Genomic DNA, 10,452 nt, shown 5'->3' with positions numbered 1-10,452 from the left:
AGCTAGATCAGAAGCTGCGAGCCCTGCGACAGAAGCTGCGAGCCTTGCGACAGAAGCTGCGAGCCCTGCGACAGAAGCCGGGGCAGGCGACAGCGACGAAGCGTGGGTGCGCATCGATGCGTGGCCCTAGCTGCATACGCGCCTCCACAGCTGCAGTTCCAGCACTGACGCTGCACGCGAACGCTGCAGCGAGTGCCCGCCAGTGGTCCCGTTCGTCAGGTCTTACATTTAAGCTGCCAAGCTAACAGTGAATATTGTGAACTGTATGCACTGCACCCGTCACAAGACGTTCACTGTCTTAACTGCAGACCCTCAGAATACTTCCTGCGTGGTCACAGGTTATGATTTTTACTTTATGATTTGAAAGTTTTTGCTATTTTTGTTTCATCCTTGTGTTGCATAAGCCATCACATAACCTGACCAAAGAAAGTCCTGTGTCCTATCATGTGCGGCTCACACAAGGTTGCGCTGTTAACAATTTCCCTACCACATTTTCATCTATATCAATATCTACATGGATAGTCTTCTAATCACACTTAAGTGCCTGGCAGCGGGTTCATCGAACCACCTTCACAATAATTCCCTATTATTCCACTCTCGAACAGGGCGCAGGACATAAGAACACCGCCGAGCGGTCTGGGGCGCTGCAGTCATGGACTGTGCGGCTGGTCCCGGCGGAGGTTCGAGTCCTCCCTCGGGCATGGGTGTGTGTGTGTTTGTTCTAAATTCTAGGGGACTGATAACCTCAGATGTTAAGTCCCATAGTGCTCAGAGCCACTTGAGCCTATCCCGTATTTCGCGAGAATAGGAAACGTGCTGCTCTTCTTTGAACTCTCTCGACGTTAATCCTATCTCGTAAGGATGCCAGACCGCGCAGCAGTACTCCAAAAGTGGATCGACAAGCATACTCTAGGCAGTCTGTTAAGTAAATCTGTTGCAATCTTCTAAGTGTTCTGCCAATAAAACGCAGTCTTTAGTTCGCCTTCCCCAAAAATTTTCTGTGTGTCCTTTCCAATTTAAGTTGTTCGTAATCGTAATTCTTAGGTAGTTAGTAAAACTTACGGCCTTTAGATCTAACTGATTTACCATGTAACCGAAGATTAACGGATTCGCTTTAGCATTCATGTGAATGATCTCACACTTTTCGTTATTTGGGGTCATTTGTCAATTTTCGCACCATTCTGATATCTTTTCTAAATCGTTTTGCAATTTGTTTTGATATTCTGACGACTTTACTAGACGATAAAGGACAGCAACATCTGGAAACAACCTTAGATTGCTGCATAGATTGTCTGCTGAACCGTTTATGTAGATAAGGAAGAACAGAGGGCCTATAACACTACCTTGGGAACGCCAGAAATCACTTCTGTTTTACTCGACGACTTTCCATCAATTACTACGAACTGTGACCTCTGTCACAGGAAATCACGAATCTAGTTAGGTAACTCAGACGATATTCCTATAAGCATGCAATTTGACTATAGGCCGCTTTCTGGTACAGTGTCTGGGATTTACAATGGCGACCAGCACAGAATTCAACGGCGAAAACATGGAAACCGCCTAAAGACTACACACACGTGCTGTCCTTGTATTGGACCACTGGTCGCTGCTACAGGGTGCAGTTTCTCCCACATCTGGCTCAACACCCTTCCCGCATCAGCCATCAAACTAAGCTAGGATATGGCGCATTACGCTACACAGCGATATGGAAGAGCGTGACTATATGTCGAGCTGATTTTTCAACTTTCGCTGGCTGACATTTATAACAGACTGAACGATTTCCATTGACAATAAGGCACTTTCTAAGGCAGTACAGAGACTGGCGTACACTCTTTATGACGGGATGATCAGCTCCACTGCTCTGGCAAATGCACGGCCCTCTTGTATCCCGATAACGGACCTGTCCCAGAGCGACCCGCGAACCCAGCAGAAGCTGCTACTGCAGCTGTTGCCCTGCAAATCGTGACACTAGAAAGAATGGTGCATATAAAAATGCCAAGTTGCACGATGCTTGGGAGTCCATGATAAATTGCACATCCGTCTACATCTGAGTGTCCAAGTCTCTCCTAATATCTGAGGAAAGCAACACCACACCACCTCCAACATGGTCACACCTAGTAAAGCACTGTGGTGGCTTGAGCACAGTTTTTCTACATGATAATCTTCTGCCCCTGGTTCGTACCTACTTGACCATAAAATCAGCTGGAAGGTAGGAAGGGAGATTAGAGTATAACATCGTGTTGGCAATGCAGTTGTTAGAGACGGAGCCTGAGCTCACATTATGTAAAGATGGGGAAGGAAATTGGCCGCATTCTTCAAAGAAACCTGTCTGGCATTTCCCCATAGCAGTTTAGGGAAACCACAGAAAACCAGCATCGCCGGCCAGAGTGGCCGAGCGGTTCTAGGCGCTACAGTCTGGAACCGCACGACCGCTACAGTCGCAGGTTCGAATCTTGCCCTGGGCATGGATGCGTGTGATGTCCTTAGGTTGATTAGGTTTAAGTAGTTCTAAGTTCTAGGGGACTGATGACCTCAGAAGTTAAGTCCCATAGTGCTCGGAGCCATTTGAATTTGAAAAACCTGCATCCAGATGGCCAGACGCAGGTCTGACCTGTTGTCCACCAGAAAGCGTGTTCAATGTGACGACCACTCCACCACTGCACTCGGTAAATCCAGCTCAAAGTGACAGCTGTCACATATCCTTCCATCGCTGAAGATGAGTAATGAAAGAAGTACTCTAAATTACATTAATTCGTACACAAGTTAGCAAGCAATAGTTTCCGAAAAGTTAGTCTGACACCACTGTTTTAGCTTGAAGTATCAGCTCCATGTGCTTAAAATTATTTACAGTGCACAGAAAAAGTAAAAACAAATAAACCATAATAGCTGATACTAGGAATGGGCCAGCCAGGTGCCTTGAAAAATGTCAACACTTTATTATTTTATAAAGTACTTATACATAATCAATAATAATAATAGTAACTGTCATCTTATTACTTCTGTAAACGAAGTTCAATTGCATACATTCTTTTAATTACTGTTAATGTGAAATATTTGCATTTTGTACATCTGTTAATTATACGAGGGTTGTCCAGAAGGTAAGTTCCGATCGGTCGCTAAGTGGAAACCACAGTGAAAATCAGAAACCTTTTAGCTGCAAGAGGTAGCTACACTTTCCAGATACTTCCCCACATAGTCGCTGCTCTGACTTAGACATCTGTGGGGGCGTTCTACCAAAGTTCCAACACCAGCGTCATAGAAGGCAGCCACCTGTGCTTTCCGGTAATTCTTTACACGCTGGTCGATAGCGCGTAGCCTGCGCCCAAGTGTTGTCTTCGTATCCAGCGTTTCATACGAACAGAGACGGTACTAAGGACGAGCCAATTAGGGCTTTGTTGTGGGTGATCGAACACTTCCCATCGAAAAGGCTGCAGGAGCGTCTTCACTGCCCCTGCAGAGCGTGGCTGAGGATTGCCATGAAGAAGGAAGTGCGTGGCAGTTGTGTTAGGTGGGCTGCATTCATTAAGGCGAAGCCTCTCAGCGGGACCTCCTACTTGGCGGGAGACATCGTTGTTCTAGGCATCTTTACTCGCTCACAGCGCGCTCACAACTGAAAAGAGCGTCTTGATGTGATCGACGGTCATACTAGATACACTACCCAACACATCTGTGCAAAACTTCACCGGGTTTTCACTGTGGTGCCCATTTCGCGACCGATCGGAACTTACTTTCTGGACAACCCTCATATATTGTAAATTTCTCATACTGTAGGTAGTACTTGCTATGCTTTTTGTTTCAAAATGACTGTGTCTCCTTAACAGCTGTTTAGCTATACAATGTAATATTATGTCTGAAGAAGTTAAATGAAAAGTGAATAAATAATAAATCTTTATGCGATGTGCAATATAATAATGCATGAGGGAAGATAGGAAACTAAAGCACAATAATTTTATTACCAAAAAGTTTAATAGGTAACAAAATACAAAAATCACAAATGAACTTAAATCTTCTACCTACTTTTCTACATAGTCACCAACGTTCTGAACACATTTCTCCCATCGTGGTACCAGTTTCAGCATGGCCTGTTCGTAGAATTCCGTTTGGTTGGAGTTCAGCCATCTCCAGACTTCTGACTTCACTTCCGCATCTGTCACGAAGTGTTGGCCGGCCAGGAATTCTTCATGTGACCAAACAGATGAAAGTCCGACGGTGCAAGGTCCAGACTGTATGGTGGATGCTGGAGCGCGTCCTACCCAAATTTGGCGATTTTCTCAAGAACAGGACCAGCAACATGGGGAGTGATCATTGTATGCAGAAGCTCGACACCGTCAGCATTAATGTTGTGGCTTTTTTCACGAAGGACACAACGCAACAACCAAAGTTTTAATGTAGGCTGCAGCACTCACAGTGGTCCCATGTACAGCAAAGTCCACCAGTAACACAACATGCATATCCCAGAACACTGTCACAATCACTTTCCTATCAGACTGAGTCACTCTGAATTTCTTTCGTACTGGGAAGCCATCATGTTTCCGCTCCACAGAGGCCTGTTCGGTTTCTGGCGTGTAGTGGTACGCCCACGACTCATCACCAGTGACGATTCCTTTCAGGAAGTTAATGCGTTAAGTGGTCCAAGCTTATCAACATTCGCTGGCCTTGTGGTTGTCTTTCAGGTTCTTAGGCACCCAATGAGTACTAACTTAGCGAAAATTCAGCGTGTCATGAATAATATCGAACACTGCACCACAGGATATGTTGAACTGCTACGATAATATTTGTTTTGCAAATCAAACTGCCTTTTCCTGCTGCTAGTTATTTTATGTATCCCATACACGTTTAGCCTTCTCCTTTTCTAAGGCGTCATCAGTGGGATCTATAATTATACAGTTTTGTTAGTTATAGATTATCAAACATTTCACTTCGCGATTTTTTGTAAAAATGTAATTACTTACGATTTGCTGATCTGCGTTTCCTCACATCTGGTCTGGAGGTCGCACTACCACTTTTATTACTGCCATATAATTACATCTTTGTGTTTTCGCCATTCACACACTGTTCACCATGTTTCTCACTCTTTTTTGTGGTTGGCTATCGTTCTTCTGTCACTTGATACAACTATTTCGTCGTAGACTTCTTTTCACAGCGTAAATATTGCGACTCCATTACGTGTTTCATCGTCTTTGGTATGTTTACCTGTGTGTTGCCACCCTAACGAAGTATATGTTTGTTAGTAACTTCTGTTTATGATGTTTATACCGTGTGTGTGCGTATGAGTGAGAGAGAGAGAGGAGGGGGAATAGAGGAGTTATCCTTTTTTTAGGGGGGGAGGGGTGGTCATTGTACTAGCTGTTAGCGAGTGGCTGAAAACTTTGGTGACAACTGTTTTGATTTTTCGTTTCAATATTCTGGGGAGGGGTCATGGATGAGTGAGAGTAAAGATGTTGGGTTCTATTATTATTACATTGAACAGTATTATTACATTTATCCTTTTTGTGAACATTATTTTATCTATTAGTGTAAATAATGAATGGCTTGGCATGTGTACTTGGTCATTCAACAGGATTTTCCACTGCTTTGGTTTTATGTATGTGGTAATTTTCTTGCATGGTCAGAAGGTCTGTATCATTATAGATCCCACTGATGATGCCTTAGAAAAGGAGAAGGCGAGACGCGTATGAGATAAATAAAATAACTAGCAGCAGGAAAAGGCAGTTTGATTTACAAAAAAAAAAGTATTTATATGCTTTCTGCGGAGGATGACCACAGAAACAAACTTGTGCTACGATAATGTTCACAGCTGGACACACCGGTCATTCAAAACTGCTACCTCAGTGGCTCCCACATTCTGCGGGGTTGCAGCTGTTACCGGCTGCCCGGAACGTGGCGAATCACTGAGCTCCATACGGCCCTCTAGGAAGGATGCACACCACCTGGAGACACTGCTACGGGCCACACAGTTGTCCCCAAACACGGCACGCATGTCCCTATGAATTTCGCTCTGTTTCTGCCCACTGACCCCCCAAAAGTCGAACTACACTTCGCTGCTCTTCTCAAGTTGCCAACAGGAACATGCACGCCATGTATCTTTGCCCGTTTAGACACCTCCCGCTAGAGCTGCACATCAAAACAAAGTAGCCTCTGTAGCGTAAATTTCAAACTATATCATCGTGATATTATTTATTGTGTGTTAATTTCCGATCCTCCCTCATATAAATTACCCATGTAACTCATGATCTGTGTTGATTGCTTACTGTATTAAAAAAACGTCATATGGGGGAACACAATTTGGAATTGACCCAGTGTGAAAACTTGGATCCGATCATTTATGTGCAGAACGTTGGATGAGTCTAACGCTAACTCTCACCCGAAGTTGCAAAATATGTAAAAGTTGGATCGAAGGTTAAAAATATTTAAACAAACAGTATTCGTGTTGATCAGAACCTAGGAGCATCTGATTGTGAGTTATTACTGCAGCATACCTCTCTGGTAATTCTAACAAGCTACAGTCCCTTCAAGGACACTTTCAGCAATTTATGAGTAATCTAAATCCATTATTGACCTACCTGTCAGACAAGAAGGAACAGAAGTTTCTGGAGATTTCAGTCTTGATTTCTTAGAAGGTACTGACAGGAAAAATGAACTGGATCATTATGTAGGTCTTTCAATCTAATTTCAGCAGTCAATTGCTGTGCAACTAGTAACTAGGGGCAAGAATTTGGAGAATTCTTGGAAATTTCGCGCAGCTATGGCTGGAAGGTAGTAGTTAAGGACCAATTGTCACATCGGCTGGCAGGCGTGGGCAATGTTGATATTTGGCAAAGGATTCTATGAGGCAGGCTTACGACACCACTCACAGGCTAGAAGGCATGGCCCAGTGGACACCGTATATGAGTGTGAAATAATGAAGGCAGCACAGGGCACTGATGTGCTGTGAAGAACCTATACATTGCAGTTACTACAGCGGCTAGTAACCTGTGTGTAGGGGCCCAAGCAGGCTAAGTAAAGCTGACGCAAATATTCAAGAGCAGTCCACTTGTCCCCTCCAGAGGGACTACGTCAGAGACATAGGAAAAAGATACATAAGTGAGCTCGGAGGCTCAAAGTGGGCAGTCACACAGCCATTCCGTTCACATCTAGAACACGCGAGAGTGACGATTGTTTAAGTTGCACCCCATCCATGACTACCTCTGCAGGCGCACTGAAACTACCACTAGACCCCGCTGCACAGACACGCCATAGCTGTGCCGGAGCTGGGCGCACCTTGGAGCTGCACTGGCGCCAGGACCGAGAGGGGTGCTGGCATTCGCTCTATGGGTGACATTGTCTGAAGGACTGCAAGCCGCCGTCCTTAGGGGTGGATCCAGGGCGCGAATTTGCAGCCTCCGAAGCAGAGCTATCTTCGGTCACTGCCTGAGCTACCCTGAGTGGAGACAGCCGGAGCTGCAACGATGGTGGATAGATATTTCCTTTCGACACTCTACATGGAGGCCACGATTTCCAATAGATGGCGCAATCAGTCGTGTCCCAGGCTACCAGCGCAGCCAACACAGTAGGAGTGCTACGCCTGCAAGGTTGGGCCCCCACATGCCAAGGCAGCAGATTCCGATATTGGCATTGCCGCTGACCCACGCACGTATGCTGTGCGGCACCATCACCAGAATCAATGGAAGGCGTGAACCTCTTTCCGAAACCATACCTCTCGGTCGTTCTGACATACTACAGCCCCTGAACTCGGGGGGGTTTGTAACAATTTGATGTCAGGAAGTGGTCGCTTCGCTTCCCAACACGATTCTTGTGTTAGAAAATGTTTGTCCATATTCAACACTACATTTTTGTAGAGAGCTGATTTTGGCGAGTGGTGAGTGAGGCAGTGAAACTTGACGTAGGTTCGGTGGTAACAGCTCAGCACAATGTGTTGCGGTAAGTCTAAGTTTTATTCATATTATTGTTAATGATTGCTCTTGTTGTCGTAATTGTGTGAGGCAGTGTGCATGACGTTTAGAGTTACTTTTGTGAAGCCACAGCAATCTGTGAACTTACCTTTGTTTAGAGACGTGATAATTTGGTGTCAGTGTGCTGTCCATTTTGCAGTTTGTCTGGACACGAGTTGCCATGGTCCAGAGATGCAGCAGCTTTTTGTTCTGTATGTAGATGGGCGATGATTTGTATTGTATTGTATTGTGTATTGAACTGGGGGCCTGCTGTAGCCCTCAGTGGTTCACAGCCCCACAACAGGCCACAGCAGTCCACCCACCCCACCGCCGCCCCACACCGAACCCAGGGTTATTGTGCAGTTTTGGCCCCAGTGGACTCCGGCAGGAACGTCTCATACCAGACGAGTGTAACTCCAATGTTTGCATAGTAGAGTAATTATGGTGTATGCATACATGGAGACTGTGTTTGCACAGCAATCGCAGACACGGTGCAACTGACGCGGATGGGAAACCGCCTTAAAAACTATCCACAGGCTAGCCAGCACACCGGACCTCGACACTAATCCGCCGAGCGGATTCGTGCCGGGGACTGCAACGCCTTCCCTCTCGGGTGCAGCGCGTTAGACCGCGCGGCTAGCTGGGCGTGCCTGGGCGCTGATTTGCTAGAGGAATTAATTTTTGATTGCATTTTTCGTAGGTTTAAATGGGAGTCTGTGTATTTAAAAAAAAAAATCAGTGGAGTTACGGGGGATGTACAGTACGCAAAATGCTGGGAAGACGTGCTACTACCTCAGATTCAATTTCTGCTGTAAGTCATTAAGTGCAAGCGTTAAGAGAGCAATTTGAGGACATGAAACAGAGAAATTTCGAATCTAATACTGAGTTAGAGACTCATAAAGAGAGTCACAATCAGAATCACAGGAAAGTAAGTCGAGATTGAGTATGCCTTCTGTTCCATATGATCTGGCAGTGGTTCCATTGATTAATCCCTTCTACGACAAGGCAATGGAGGACGTGACAATTTTCGTTAAGGATACTGCTGAAGCACATGAGGTCAGATGAAGTAACCCTGTATGTTGCTAATGTGAGTTTGGTGGGGGACACCAAAGCACCACGAGACATTAACTACACCACACATGTTCCAGGAGTGGGCCGCTGGATTGTACCAGTGGTACCAAAAGCAGAGCAGTGCGCCATGAATAAACACAGGAGTAGAATCAGGGAATTCTTATAAATTTCGAGCAGATATGGCTGGAAGGTAGTAGTTATGTGACAGATTGTCACATTGGATGGCAGGTGTGTGTAATGTTGATATTTTGCAAATAATTCTGTGAGGGAGGTTTCCAAAATCGCTCACAGGCGAGATAGCACGGTCTGGTAGGCACTGATCTGCTGTGAAGAGCAAGTATACTGCAGGTACAAGAACGACTAGTGAGCGGTGTATGAAGGCAAAGCAGGCTGAGGAAATCTGGCGTTTTAATCATTAAAAAGCACTCCACTTGTCCCCTACAGAGGAACTCCAGCAGAGGTGTAGGGAAAAGACATATAAATGAGTGAGTCCGGAGGCTCAAATTGGGCAGTCATGTCGCCATTCTGTCCTCATTTAGACCCAGGGAGAATGTCGATTGTTTAAGTTGCAGGCCAACCACAACGACCTCTTCTGATCGGCAGACAACTGGTCTGCTAAAACTACCACCAACCTCAGTTACACAGACGCGCCATAGCTGTGGTGGAACAGGGCGCACCTTGGAGCTGCACTGGCGCCAGTAGCGAGAGGGCTGCTGCCCTTCACTCTATGGGTGACATCGTCTGAAGGACTGCAAGCTGCCGGCCTTAGGGGTGGAGCCAGGGCGCGAATTCGCAGCCTCCCAGATGCTGAACTGACTTCGGTCAGTGACTGAGTTACCCTGAGTGGAGACAGCCAGAGCTGCAACGATGGTGGATGGCTATTTCCCTTAGACACTCTACATGTAGTCCACAAGTTCCAATAGAGGGAGCAGCCACCATCTCCTGGGCTACTGGCGCAACCAACACACGTGGCGACAGTTAGTTGTGGCATTAGTAGGAGTGCTACATCTGCAAGGCTGTGCAACCGGATCCCAATGTAGCAGATAATGGCATTGATATTGGCGCTGACCCATGCATGCACACTGCGCCATCACTGGGCTCAGTGGAAGGCCGGATGCGTACCTTCGATGCAAGAAAGTCAGTGACACTTACCGGTATTTTTCCGCATGCTTCAGCACGAGTCACCACTCTCTCCCAAACCATACCTCTTGGTTGCCCTGATATATTACAACCCCTGCACTTGGGGGTTAGTAACACAATTTTACATCTGGTATGCAGCAAGGTAGTAGGGCATTGAATGATAACGCTTTTGTCGATAATGCTCAAGCTGAAGCAATTAATGTGTACCCAATTGTTAATGGACAATTTGATCATGATGCACAGTTAATAGAAATAGATAATACAACAGCTTACAACACTAATGCAGGTTCGTGTAAAGCAGTGATGCTTA

The sequence above is a fragment of the Schistocerca gregaria genome, chromosome 9 (assembly GCF_023897955.1).
Source record: "Schistocerca gregaria isolate iqSchGreg1 chromosome 9, iqSchGreg1.2, whole genome shotgun sequence".
Classification (NCBI taxonomy): Eukaryota; Metazoa; Arthropoda; class Insecta; order Orthoptera; family Acrididae; genus Schistocerca; species Schistocerca gregaria.
The sequence above is the reverse complement of the archived record's forward strand: the minus strand, read 5'-3'. Positions refer to the sequence as shown.